The 14627-nt window shown below is 34.6% G+C and overlaps 1 pseudogene; it reads left to right on the top strand.

Annotated features, from left to right (window-relative positions):
• Positions 1-372: 372 nt before the first annotated feature.
• LOC149557837 (uncharacterized) overlaps positions 373-14627 on the top strand; it is a 46645-nt pseudogene continuing 32390 nt past the window's right edge.

Here is a 14627-nt window from a genome sequence, read left to right as displayed (position 1 = left end):
GGAAAGAGAAGCTTTTCTTTCCCATAAGCCTAGGAAGAAAAATCTTAGAGAACCCTCTTTGGCCTCTCTGGTGGAGATAAGAAGTAGCTGCAAACCGGATGTGGGAATAGAGGCTAAAAAAGGTAGAAGATCAGAGAAGAAAACCAGAGAGGAGGAGACTAGAAGATGCTTGGAAAATGAGTGCCAGAGAACTATTCAGGAGTTTTCCAAGACTAGAAAATGAAGATCATATCATAGAATATAAGGGGATTAAACGGAGCCCACAAATAGAAAATTGATAGAAATTTGATCAGAGATCAAAGACCTGATATTTTGATGATCCAAGAAACTAAGATGAAAAGTGAATCTCTAAGGAAAATTAAGTTTAGTAGCATGACGAGTGGGGAGGCTTCAGATGTAGAGGGTGCCTCTAGTAGCCTGTTGACCTTGCTTAATACCAAGCTTTTTAGAGTTGAAGCAGTGTTTGATGAGGGTAATATTCTTCTCTGTCATGTTCATCATATTCAATCCAATGAAAATTGGTTTTTGCTGAATTTTCATGCTCCTAACAATAAAGGAGATAGAAAGAATCACTGGACTAAAGTAGGTAACCTGGTGCAAAGTAGTAATCTAAAGAAAGGCATCGTTATGGGAGATTTCAACACTCCTCTTGTGGATGGGGAGAAGATGGGTGGTCTGATCCTAGACTGGGAAAGTAAACAAGACCTCTCTAGCTTCATCAATGGTTTGGCTTTTATTGACCTGGATATTATGGGAGGTGCCTTTCCTTGGTCAAACAAACACTTGGGGAAGGATTGCATCCAGATTAGATTGGACAGAGCTTTAATCTCCCCTGATTTCCTAAAGTCTTCCTCTTGTAGGTTAGCTCTTCTTCCTTGAGTGTGATCTGATCATTCTCCTATATCCCTCTCGGTTGCTCCTATAGAGCCTAGAAGGAACCCCCCCTTCAGATTTGAAGAAAATGTGGACCTCTCATCCTAATCTTTTGGATAAAATCAAATTTTGGTGGAGTTTAGAAGTGGAAGGCACTACTATGTTTAGAGTTGCCAAGAAACTGAGCAATGTTAAGAGAATGGTTAAGGTTTGGACTAAGACTGATTTTGGCCATATCTTCCATGAGAAAGATTTCTTGTATGATAAAATTATTTCTATTAAAGTCTCTATTCAGCAGGATAGGTATGATGAGCTTAGTAATGAGGTTGAGTTGTCTATTCTTATAGACCTACATAACATCATCAACAAAGAGGAGAAGTTCTAGAGGCAAAGATCTAGGGTTAACTAGCTTAAAGATGGTGATCAGAATTCAAAGTTCTTTCATCTAACCACCCTCAAGCATAGAGCTAATAATAGAATTGATGGTATCATGAAAGGGCAGTATCTAATGACTAAGGAAAAGAAAATATTAGCTAAAGCTATCTCCTTCTTCTCGTCTCTCTTGTCTTGGGATCCTCTCCTGTCTAAGGTGGACCGGGAAGACTTGGTTGTTTCTATTCCTCAGATAATCCAACCTCATCATAACTTAATGCTTCATGCCATTCCTTCAGTTGTTGAAGTTTCTGAAGCTCTCTTTTCCTTGCCTACAGATAAATCTCCTAACCCTGACGAGTTCCCTACTTTCTTTTTTTAGATGTATTGGTAGGTGGTGATGGAAGATGTGGTGAAGTTAGTTTAGGAGTTCTTTGGAGCTAGGAGCATTCTTAAAGAGATTAACTCCACTTTTTTGGTCCTCATCCCTAAGGTGCCCAGGGCTAACTCTTTAGACAAGTTCAAACCTATTAGCTTGTGCAATTCCTTTTACAAGATTATCTTGAAGGTTCTTACCTCTAGGTTGCTCAGGCTCCTCCCTTTGATCATTTCGCAGCAACAAATGGGTTCTATCCTAGGCAGGAAGATTTTAGACTCGATCATGATGGTGCATGAAGTGATCCACTCTTTGGAAGCTAGAAAATGAGAAGGGATGCTGCTTAAATTGGACTAATGGAGCTCCTTTAGATTTTTTCAGACCCCCAAGAGGGCTACGATAGGGGGATCCTCTCTCACCTATTCTCTTCATTATCTTGGCTGAATGTATAGGAAGGCTTATTGAGAGAAAAAAGAAAGAAGGTAGAATCAAAGGGTTAAAACCTTCCTCCAAAAGTGATCCTTTCTCGCATCAACACTTCGTTGATGATACTATCATGGGGGAGGAAGCTTCTATACAGGAGGCAAAAGCCATGAAGGATGTCTTGGATATCTACTCTAGAGGGTCGGGCCAACTAATTAATTGGGATAAGAGCTCTTTATATTTTATTAACACTCCAAAGGATAGATAAAGGAAAATCTCTAGGATTTTGGGTTGTAATGTGGGAAAGTTTCCCTCTACCTACCTTGGGCTTCCTTTGGGTCCAACTTCTCCTAACTCCTTCTAGAATGACATTATGGACATGTTTAGTAAAAGGCTTGTAGGCTGGAAAGGAGCTATCCTCAGTCAAGTTGGAAAATGTCAGTTGGTTAAATCCACCCTTCAAAATTTGCCAATGTACACCTTAAGCCTCTTTGTGATCCTAGTTAAATTCGCAGACAAGATGGAGAAAATTCAAAGGGATTTCTTATGGTCAGGTGTTGAAGGGAAAAATAGATACCCACTAGTTGCCTAGGACAAAGTCTGTCTACCTAAGAATTATGGAAGTCTTGGCATAAGGAAGCTTTCTCACCTTAATAAGGCTCTTTTGGCAAAGCAATTATGGCATATCTTCAATAGAACTAGGGAATGAAGAGACACATTGGTCAACAAGTACATTAAGAGGCCTTCTATCCAGTTCACCCTTTTTAGTGAGGATATTCCTAAAGGATCTGCTATCTGGAATGGTTTACTTAAAGCCAGGGACCTGGAAAAGGATAAAGTTTCTTGGAAATTAGGAAATGGAGAGGATATCCAGTTCTGGTCTGATAAGTGGCTTATTTAGGGCCCCCTAATGAACAATCAATCTATGATGTTTGGGCAAATCATTGTATTCAACTTTTTGGACTAAAAGTCTACAACTATAGGAATGACCAGGGTTGGATAGATCTGTCTATAATCTCTAATGATCTAAATCCAATCATGTTAATGTTAAATTCAATGGTTCTCAACAATAAGAGGGATGAAATGATCTGGGGGGACAACTCCAGTGGTAATTACTCTATTACTTTTGGGTATATGGCTCTTTGGAGCTTAAAAGAGAGGCCTCCTTGGTCGAAAGCTTAGATCCCAAGCCTCACTCCAAAAATCAATATATTTTATTGGATATCCTTATAGAACAAAATTCTCACTTAGGATAACCTTTTAAAAAGAGGATAGATTCTGCCAAGCAAATGTAGTTTATGTAAGAGCTGGCTAGAAACTGGCAACCACTTGTTCATTCACTATACCTTCTCTAGGGAGGTCTAGGACTTCCTGACCCAAGACTTAGGGATTAGCTGGTGCATTCCAGATAATCTCCTAGATTTTTTCTACCAATGGAAATCCTTGTTCAATTCCCCTATTTTGCAGGAATTAGGTACATGGATCTTACCCCACTACTGTTGGAGCATATGGAAGGAGAGAAACAATAGAATCTTTAGAGATAGAGAAGAACTTACCATTGTTCTTGGGAAAAAGATTAACAAAAATATAAAGGAAACCTACCTAGTAAGGAAGGGGGGAGATATCAAAGTCTGTGGTAGGAAAATGGAGAAGGAAAAAGAAAGATTGTTAAAAAGATAGGAATCCAAGTGCCTTTTCCCCCCTAAAGGATGGCATAAAGCCAATTTTGACGGGGCCTCGAAGGGAAATCCTAGCTCCTCAGGATGTAGAGGTATTATTAGGAATGAATTCAGGGATGGAGTTGCAGCCTTTTCTCTCCAGCTGGGATTCCAAACTAATTACTTCACGGAAGCTAGTGCGGCCTGTCATGTGGTGAAACTAGCTTTTGAAGTTGGAGTTACTAATTTATGGCTTGAAGGGGACTTGAATGACATTATTAAAAGTTTAAATGGGAAATCTCACTATTCGTGGTTGATTGCTAATGTTATTAATGGGACACATGAGACTCTTGCTAAATTTGATAGAGTCCATGTCACTCACATTTTCTATGAAGCAAACTCGGTGGTAGATTGGTTCACAAATAATGGTGTCCAATCTGATCAAAAAATGACCTGGCAACCGAGAAAGACTTTTTCGATGAATTTTAAGAGCTTGATCGAACTGGATAAGATCCAAGGGAGTAGGAAGGAGATCAATCTACTATAATGAATAGGAAAGGCTTATGGGGAAAGGGTACAACTCTTAAAGGCTGCATTGGTAAATCCAAGAAGTGGGAATTATTACAATTTATTCGGCATGCTTCATGGGTCTTTTTATGCATTTGTAATCTAAGAAATGCCAAGTGTTATTTCTTTAGTCGCCCTCTAGAACATGGAGAACCCTATCAGGTGGTGAGGTTTCAGAGAGTTGTGCTTATGAGAATTGTGGGAGAATAAAGTACCGAAATGGTGGGTGAAAGGTGTAGAAAAGAACCAGCAGGAAAAATGGAGAAATGGAGAAGCAGAGAGAAAGTATGGGAGAAGCTGGTTTAGGATGGGATTTCAAGGTATATCATGAAGCTGGATGGCTATGACCAAAATGTGACTGAGAGTATGGTCAATTCATGGAATGATGGTAGAGTTAAGGTGAATGAGATAGCTTTTCTAATAACACAGGAGGTGATTTCGGATATAACTAAGATTTTGATGGTGGGCTTTAAATTCTTTAGGGACAAAAAGCTTTCTGCCAGGTAGTGAAAGTCTTTATCGACAACCCTAAGGAGCTGAATGCCCTAAAAAATGTTTTATGATCCAGAGTCTATAATGAAGATTTGGACGTATGTTCTACATGCTGTTATTGAGTAGATTACTCTTGACCCTAGGTTTGATCATGTTCACACCCACCATTTTGTTCTTATGAATCATTTTAGACATTATAGAAAAGTTTCTTTCCCTTTCTATTTGTTGAACTCTATGAGCAAGGCCATGTCAAGTTTCAAAAAGAAACCCTCTGCTAACCTTGCTCTACATGAGGGGCTGTTACTTCTCATCTATGAGCACTTCAAGGCTCACACATTTAGTGACATCCTGTCGTAGGTTGGGAATAAGGAAATCAAAAGCTCTAGCTATTCCTCTGACTTGGATGATATACAGAGCATTAGTTCTAAGGAAGGAGGGCTTACCTTCGTGAGTAAAAAAGCTATGCCTAATGTTAAGAAGTCTCCCTCCTCCATTATCCCTAGAAGAAAAAGCCCTAGAGATTATGGTTAGAAGAAGGTTGAGAAGGAGGAACATGACACCTGTGATGAAGAGGAGGCTATGGATTTTGAAGATGAGGAAAAGGAAAGGCAAGAGGAACAAAAGGATTCCCAGGGTGGGAAGAAATGTAAGAGGGTGGGCATAGAGGATGAGAGGTTGCAGTAGAACCTAGACTCTTCCTCACTCCCTCTCTTCCTTGTCCATCCCCAAGGCCACCCGGAGGAGTAGATATGGGATAGTTTTGGAGCTAAGAGTGCGGATGTGCTAGCCAAAGATAGGAGGAAAGCATGGAGAAATTTTAATGTGAGGACCTCGAAAATGGGTATTTTCAGGGAAGTGATGAACCCCCAGATCCTAGTCGACAACCAGGAGGAACCACATCTTGAAGAGCTCATTAACCCTACGATTGTGGCTATCTTTGATAATGCCAGGAAATCTGGGATGAACCTCTTGAACAATTCTTGTAACAACATGATTGATAATTACAGCTCAATCAAGTGGCTTTTTCATGAGCTAGAGGAGGTTAAGGAGAAGGTGGTTTAAATGGAAGGAGCTAGGAATCTTAAGGGCTTGGAGAAAGGGACAGATTATGATGATAGGTAGAGCCTAGCAGAAAGGAGGATCCACAATCTAGAAAATTATAATCACAATCTATCAAGCTAGATGATCTTCTCACTGCTCAACTCGATCAATAACAACATTTTATCTTTAACTGATTGGCTTAAAGATAGAGGCATGCAGGGGGATGTGGAAGGAAAAGATAGGGGTAAAGCCAGATCTGATGAAGATAATACCACTCGTATCACCTTTTCTACTCTAGACTAGGAAGATCATATGACTCACCAGTAGGAGGTTGAGGAGAACAAGATGGCATAGGAGGTTGCCTAGGTCATGCAGGAGTTGGAAAGAAAGATTGAGGAGAAGTTCCTGTTTCTTTCGCTTTTGGCTGGCTTTTCGTTCTGGCTTTTGACTATTTCATTTTGGCTTTTCTATTTGGCCTTTACTTTGGCCTTTGTTTATATGGCTAAGCCTTGTGCTATTTCAGCCTTTAGACTTGTTTCTTTTGTGGTTGGCTTCTAACGCTTATTTTCAGCCTATTTTGTATTAACTATCAGGTTTCAAGATGCCTATAAAACCTATTTATCTAATAAAAAACAAAACATCACCCTTTCCTGCAATTTTGAAAGCTTTGTTATAACCCAAATAAATTTTCCCAAATTTACCTTCCTTGTAGTTTGTGAAAGCTTTACTACAAGAAGATGCATGAAATCAAGCTCCAATGTTAATAACCCGTGAATTTGAAGTTGTGTCACTTGTCGCAAGAACCAAAACACCATCATTATGATCATGAATGATGTTTGCTTCACTATCCAAAACCTTTTCTTGAGCTATTTTATATTTTCTACAATACGTTTTATTGAGACAAGCCTTTTCACAAAACCAACAACCAGTTTGTCTACCATGGGACTGTGATCCTCTAGCCGATTATGACCTTAAGTTGTTGTTATTTCTGCCTCTATGTTGAGTTCTTCCTCTATTTTCCATACTAACCATCATTAGAACATCATCTAATGAAGACTCTTTATTAGTTCTCATCATGTCTTCACCAAGCAATGTAGAAGCCACCTCATCATAGACTAGCTTGTTTTTGTCAATGACATAAGTGCTAACCACTATTACCACACCATCCCAACTATCCGGTAAAGAACATAATAAAATGACTGCCTTATTTTCATCATCTTGAGGCATACCAATGGAGTTTTCTTGACATAAAAGAGTATTCAACTCATTTATGTGATTCAACATCATTGTTCCATCCTTCATCTTCAACTTGTAAAGCTTCTTCATGATAAAATTTTTGTTTGTAGTAGACACCATTTGGTACATAATATGATGCTTGTCCCATACCTCCTTTGTTGACATTTCATTGTTCACATTGAACAACACATTCGCAAACAAAAAAGGAAAATCTCTACCATTACCTTATCATCAATTTTATTTCAAGTCTCATTTGACATAGCGGTAGGCTTCTTTGCTTTACCTTCAATTGCTATTGCAAGATCATGCTTGACCAATAGTGATCACATTTGTACCTTCCACAAACTGAAATTCTTCTTGGAGAATTTCACTACTCTTGATTCCTCTATGACTTCAAAATTTGATGATTGAAATCGATTGCAGGTTTTGATACCAATTGTAAATTAATTGAAAATGCAAAAAAAAAAAGAATAGAACAACAAGACACATAAACACAGATGTTTATTGTGGTTCACCACAAATTGTGGCTATGTCCACACTAAGAGCAAAGGAATTATATTGGTGAGAAATTAGAATAGGTTTACAATACATGGCATCAACATTCATAGATCACAAATGATTGACTGAAGTGACACAACAAAAGAAGGGAAAATGCACATGTGTTTGTTGGCCTTCAATATTCAACAACATGAACTGTACTGAGTGGTTTCATTTGATATTTGCAAGAAATTTCCCAAGATTCAAGGACTTGCAATTCCCTTGTATTGATGATAATCAAACTACCTGATCCAACTAGGCTTTCATATCCTAGGCTATCTTTGCCAGCCAATAAAGCATTCATCTAGTGCACATGATCGATGTTATTTAGAACAATTAATGCTTGAACAGGTCTCAAGTTGCTAGTTAGAATTGACTTCCCCTTTTCTACATTGAGATCTAAAAAATCTTTTGAACCAAGATCCTTCAAGAATTTTTCGTACTTCTAAAACAACATCTTGTTGTTAGTAGCATCTCTAACATCTAATATGAGACTAGCTTTCTCCATAGATGGATAAATTTTATTATATAAATTTTTTCCAACAGTGGTCTTCCTAGAACCCCCATGCCCCATATTCCTACAATTTGCACCTTCTCATGACTTGTGTTACATTGAACTTTAGTCCATTCAAAATCTTTTACAATTTCATCTAGTGTGTATTCTCTTAAACAAGTTTTAGATAGTGAGAATTAGTCAATGATTATAAATCTTTATTATATTTTTTTTAGTATATTATTTCAAAATTTAGTGATAAATTATAATGGTGAGATTTAAATATTAATGTTAACCTTTAACTAATTAAATTGTATCCATCCTAGAAAATGTTGGAATATAATTTTTTATATAAAGATGAGTCCAAACTAAAAAATGATATTAATAGTCTCTCTTTAGTTATTTTAATTCCTTCCCAAAATAATTTATGATGGATGATTGAATTTTTATTATATATTAAAAAAAAGATTTATTTTTTATTTCTGAAATAAATCAATGAATAGGATAAAATGCAAATTATTTCAACATAGCAGACAAAAGAGGAAGGATGTGGGGACCAAATTAAAAGGTCAATGCAAATGATCAAAGGAGCATAGAAGTGCACCAATTAATTTTTATCTTTTTTCACTATGTTGACAATAGAAGGAGCATGGTAGAATTTTAAATGAACAACATTAGATTTTCAGCTTCTTTCAAATTCTTCTTGCATTATTTCCACACATTTTTGTTGTTGTCAAAAGGTTTAGGAACCAGATACGGACCCACACATGCACTTCTTCAGCTTAGAACCAAGGACCGAGGGCCATCCATGCCATCAAAATTACCTAGGGCATGATTGAGGGCCATCCATACTATCAAAATTACTAAGGGCATGATCTTGGGCTCATCCCTTATGATGTCAGGCCTTTGCACTCAACAAGACTTGATCCCTGATGGGCTCTTTGTGAGGCATTCAACTTCACCAATACACCAAAGGCCTTTTGACTATTTCCACACTTTTGACAATTGTTCTAGTTGTTAGAATGGGGAAAATATATGTTGAGGATAATCATAATGTAGACTCTTGTGGTTTACACAACATTTTGTAAAGGGGAGTATGTGGTTAAAAAAGAGGATCTTTCACAAGTTGGGCATTCTTTACACATGTTTTGATCAATTAGAGGTAGGTAATGAGGTTATGGTGTTGGTGTGGCTAACCAAAACTTTTTTCTTGCTACTTTAGCTATGAATATTAATTTTACATTGAATCAGATATGATCGATAGTGTCAATTGATAACCCATGCAGATTAAATATATTAATGGTAAGATTCATTTATAAATTATGATTATTATTTTCTTAATAATTGTTTCCCACTTCTACCATTAATATATTTTCTATAAAATTCTCTTCATCTACTATATAGTGTTGGCATAGATTCCATATCATAACTCATACCTTTCTCCACTATCCTCTTTACCACTACCTAAGTTATCTTCATATATTCCAAAGCAACTAGGGTAGATTAGGTTGGACTTCAAAAATAAATTTAAGCATAAGTAAGTTTGACTACCTTTTTCCACTATCCACTTTGCCACTATACAAGCTACACAAGTTGGACTTGTGTTTATTAGGTAGCTTAGGGAGCTTATACTTTCAAATCTATCTAATTCATCACTATCTAAGCTATCACTACCCCAATAATTCATTTCACATTGGCTTGTACTTACTTATAAGATGCCAATTTAGCCACCATTTTATATCTGCATACACCTAATATACAAAATTATCATTATTCTTATATCAAGAGAGATATTAAAAATAATGTTGTATCTTCTCCTCCTTCAAAATTAAATTTTCTAATAAGATGATTAAACACAATAATTGTTATAGGAAATTATATATAGGCACTAGCACTTGAACTTAAAAGGTACAATTATTATACTGCTAGAAATATACACCTTGTCTATATTCTCCTTCTCTTGCTACTTGTCATTTTTTCTTCTTCTACTACTACTTTTCTTTTTCCTTCTCCTTGTTCTCCTCCTCCTCCAAAACTTGCTCCATTGTCTTAAGCTTCTCATTGCTCCCTACTTTCACTCTTGTTTAATTCTTCCTCTTCCTCTTCAACTTCATCTTTATTTTTTTTTCATCTTTGTCTTTGTCTTCCTCTACATCTTCATGTTCCTATTCCTTTTCCTTGTCATCTATGTATTCATTTTGACCTTCTTCTTTATTTTTACCTCCTCCTCCTCCATCTTCATCTTTTCCTTCATCTTCACTTTGAGAATAGTCATATGTGCATAAGGGAAAAAGAAATTAGATATTATTTCAAAGTGTGCAGTGAGTTTTACAAATAAACGATGAGTACAGGTTTGAAAATTAGAAAAATAAAGATTTCACATTTATTAAGAGGCATGATGGAATGGTAGCTGAGTGCTGAAAAGTTCTAGTAATTTGGGCTTTTTCTTCATGATGGTGCAATAGATTTTCATGAAGTTAATGTGAAAATGTGGTAGACTATGATTTGAATGCTCAAAAGGGAAATGGACTCTGGTGTGATAACTCATCATATAAAAAAATTAGCGATTCAGTAATCGAATCTTATAAATAATTGTAAAATAAGTTGGCATACTAATATTAGAAATTATAGTGAGTTTAGTGGTAATAGTTAAATAAAATCATGTGTATCTTTTTTCTTACAAAAATGTTGGATTGATGGTTGACAAGATTAGGCCTCATCTTTAGGTAATATTAGTGTAGGTAAAAATGGAAGTGTAAAATGAATATTGCTTTTTGTTTGGGATTATAAAACCGAGAGTTAAAGGAAAGGAAAATGGTGATGATACCATATTTAAAATGAAGAAATGAAAAAAATGGATTTTTGACTTAGCAGAGGATCATCATCCGAGGCTATTGTTGAATCGTCTAATCAAAGGTTGTCATAAAAACTATGCAAAGGATGCTAGGTAGGCTATTTCAGAATGTAATAGACTAATCGAGATTGAATTTAGATAATTATGCTTTTAATCAATCATGGGGGGCTAGAATCAAGAGAGGAGGTGGTGATGGTTAAATGGGTAGAAACATTTCTTATTCAAGAAGCATTGTTAGTAGGGCTTGAATCATTTTTAGTATAGGAAAACCCTGGTATTGGGATTGAATACAACACAAAGATGGATATTGAATATAGATATTCATGCATTGATTCCAAACAAGTGAATACAAATGCATACAAGAATGAAGTTTGGGGTGAACATGATAAGCTGGAAGATATGATCAAAGAAATTGAGATTTTTGTTGATCGAGAAAGAGAAGTTTTTCCACTCTAGGTCTCAACATACTAAAGGTTGAATAGAAAAAATTGCAATAGGGAACATTTATTCTGATAATGTAGAGAAATTGATGCCCAATACCTTCAATATGCATCCAAGACTCTCTCTCTCTCTCTCTCTCTCTCTCTCTCTCACACACACACACACACACACACACACACACACACACAAGAAAATGGTAGGGCTCAATACATTATGTAGATCTCACAAGCAAGTGATTATGAATCTATCTCTCACCATATGAAATACATCAAATATATATGTAAAACTTATACATCAACCATGCACATGTAAGTATGGGGCTAGTAAAAACTATAAACAAACATGACATTATCATATGAAATTATCATAGTATTATCTAACTCTAACACATCATATCAAAAAATTATCTAATGGCTCATAATATATTAGATCACAATGTAGTGGACTATACATCCATATCCTCAAATATCAATGAAATAATAACCACCCACATGAAAAATGACTTAAAAGAGTTTGTCAATATAAATTTGAAAGAAAACTCTAGGTGGGTCTCTCTCTCTCTCTCTCTCTCTCTCTCTCTCTCTCTCTCTCTCTCTCTCTCTCTCTCTCTCTTGCACATCACACACACACACACACATACACACACACACACCCTTTAAATACATCACTTATCTATTGAGACTTGTGTCATACAACCAACATCAATTTCTATATAGCCTACAAGTTGACATCTTGTCCTATACAAATGTATATAAAAATAGACAAAATATGTCAAAATTGAGATTTTGCACCTCCTTATTAATAACTATTGCACTCCAAGATCCAATTTCTCATAGTAGGATTTCAATAAATTACAAAATTAAAGTTAAACTTAAATTTTGAAAAATTCTATCTAACCATATACATTCATATGCTAAAATATGATAAATATTATTCTACAAATCTTATAATAAAAAATTTAAAAACCTATGTTGTTCAAGAAAAATATTTATATATCTAGTAAATCACATATGATTATTATAATGACAAATTTTAGTACCAACTAAGTCACCATGTAATTTTAGGAAAATCATGTATGCTCTAGGTTTGTTTGGGTTGCAAATACTAGCAGTAAATATTATGAATTAATTTTACCTATGTAATAAGATAATTTAATAGTTATAGACACAATGAGAGGGTTCACACATTTTAGTTTTATTCATAAATTGATTTTTTTTATGCATGATAGTTTGATGTAAACTATGCCCCACTATTCGGATGTAGAATTCTTTATTGCGTTGACATGGTTTCAATATTGCATAAATATTTAGTGCTTCTTGTCTATATATAATTTATTTGATTTCATATATTGGTCAAGTAAATATAATCTTGAAATAAATTTATCTTTTTTGTTGCTTAAGCATACATGTTTGATGCCTAGTGTTAAAAGCATCTTGGGCATTTTATGATTTGTAGAGGGAGGACTTAGATCTTCCTTGATTGAAAATCCACCCTCTTATGTCATGCCCAAACTACGAGGGAAAAAAAACACACAAATCTTTTTCTTTTATTTTTTTTTTAAATTAATAATAATTATAATGCTCAAGTTGATAAGTTTGTGATTGCATTACAAGAAAAGAATCACTTCATTACATCATAAGTTTATAAACTCTTGTGGAGGAATACATTGTTAAACTAAAGCTCTCGATATAAAAATAATATCGACGTTTCCTCCATTTCATATTAATCTTAAAACAATAAATTTAAAATTTCCTCTATAACATTATAATTGAAGATAGATTGAACATTTATTACATAGCATCTTTCATCTCATATGAGGTTAACATTATAAAAGAAAATTTTTAATCAATTTCAACTAGATCAAGTTCAATTATAAATCTCTTAGACAATTATCGCTTGACAATTAAATCGATATTGAAAAGTCACTATAAGAAAAACAATTAACTAGAATTAAAACATAATGTATATATAAAATTTATTAACTTTAAATATTTTGACTACTTTAACATAATACTTAACTATCAAACCCTACTAAAAAAATTAATTAATCAACTAACTAAATTCTAATTAATTTAAAGCTTTCTAAATTAATTAAACAACTAATTTTAACATAATATAAAAACTAACTAAACTTATTATTTCAAAACTATATTAAAATTACAACTAATCCACATCATACTAATAAACTAATACCACTAAAAATATCTTAAAATATAAAACAAAAACTTAAAACAAATAACAAAATGAAAAAAAACTAACTTAACTTTAATAAATTAACTATCTACTAGTATCAACTAACAAATTTAAAATTACATTAACAACTTACTAATTACAAGTATATAAAAAAAAAGAAATTAATAAAAGTAACTACTAAACCTAACACTAACACCTATGCTAACATACTAATTAAAATCTAACACTAACTTATTTAAAACATTTACGAGACACAAACTAAATTTTAAACAACTAACTAACTAAACATACTAACAACTTAACTCCTACTAACTACCTAGACCCCCTACACACCTACATCCCACCCTACATCGTACCCTACTCCTATGGTCAAATCGACCCAACCCCTACTAAAACAAAAAGAAAAAATGAGGATTGTGCTTCCCAAGCGCTGCACTTGGGAAAGCGCATAGACCAAGAGGTGGGAGGGTACACTGACACCCCTTTCCCCATCAACAAGAGTGGTGGCGGCTAGCTAGCAGGGGGGAATAAAGTAAAAAAAAAAAACTTCAAACTAAACAAAACTTCCATGAAAGAAAGAGGTGAGTGCTCCAAAAGAATTTATGGAGATGGGATGATGGGATGGGGGACAGGTGATGTCACCCTCCCATTGGCAATCCATTAAGCTAAAACAAAACAAACCTTTTTAATATGCAAGTTGAGATGTGGCGTCCAAGGAAAGATGAATATGCATTGAAGGCAATAAAGTTAATTAGGTAGTTTAGGATATTTAGTATATTTAAAATAACTATGATATTTTTATTTACTTGATGTTCATTTTATTATTGTTATTTTTTAATTTTAATCTAATTTTTCAATAAGAAAAAAGGATCTTTTTAGGGAATCTTTTGATTCTCTATTATCAAAAGAATTAATTTGAATCTCTCATACAAAAGGCAGAGAGTTTTACTCTCTTAAAACTTTTTTTTTTTTGAAAATTTATCTAAGTATAGAATTACAAGCAATGCATGTATATTTTTTTTTGTCTATATTTTTGAATAGAATTAAAACATGGATACAATAGTTTGAAGC

This window comes from Cupressus sempervirens, chromosome 5 (genome assembly GCF_028749045.1).
Source record: "Cupressus sempervirens isolate cs-2001-9-10 chromosome 5, ASM2874904v1, whole genome shotgun sequence".
In the NCBI taxonomy this organism is placed as follows: Eukaryota; Viridiplantae; Streptophyta; class Pinopsida; order Cupressales; family Cupressaceae; genus Cupressus; species Cupressus sempervirens.
The sequence above is the reverse complement of the archived record's forward strand: the minus strand, read 5'-3'. Positions and strand labels throughout refer to the sequence as shown.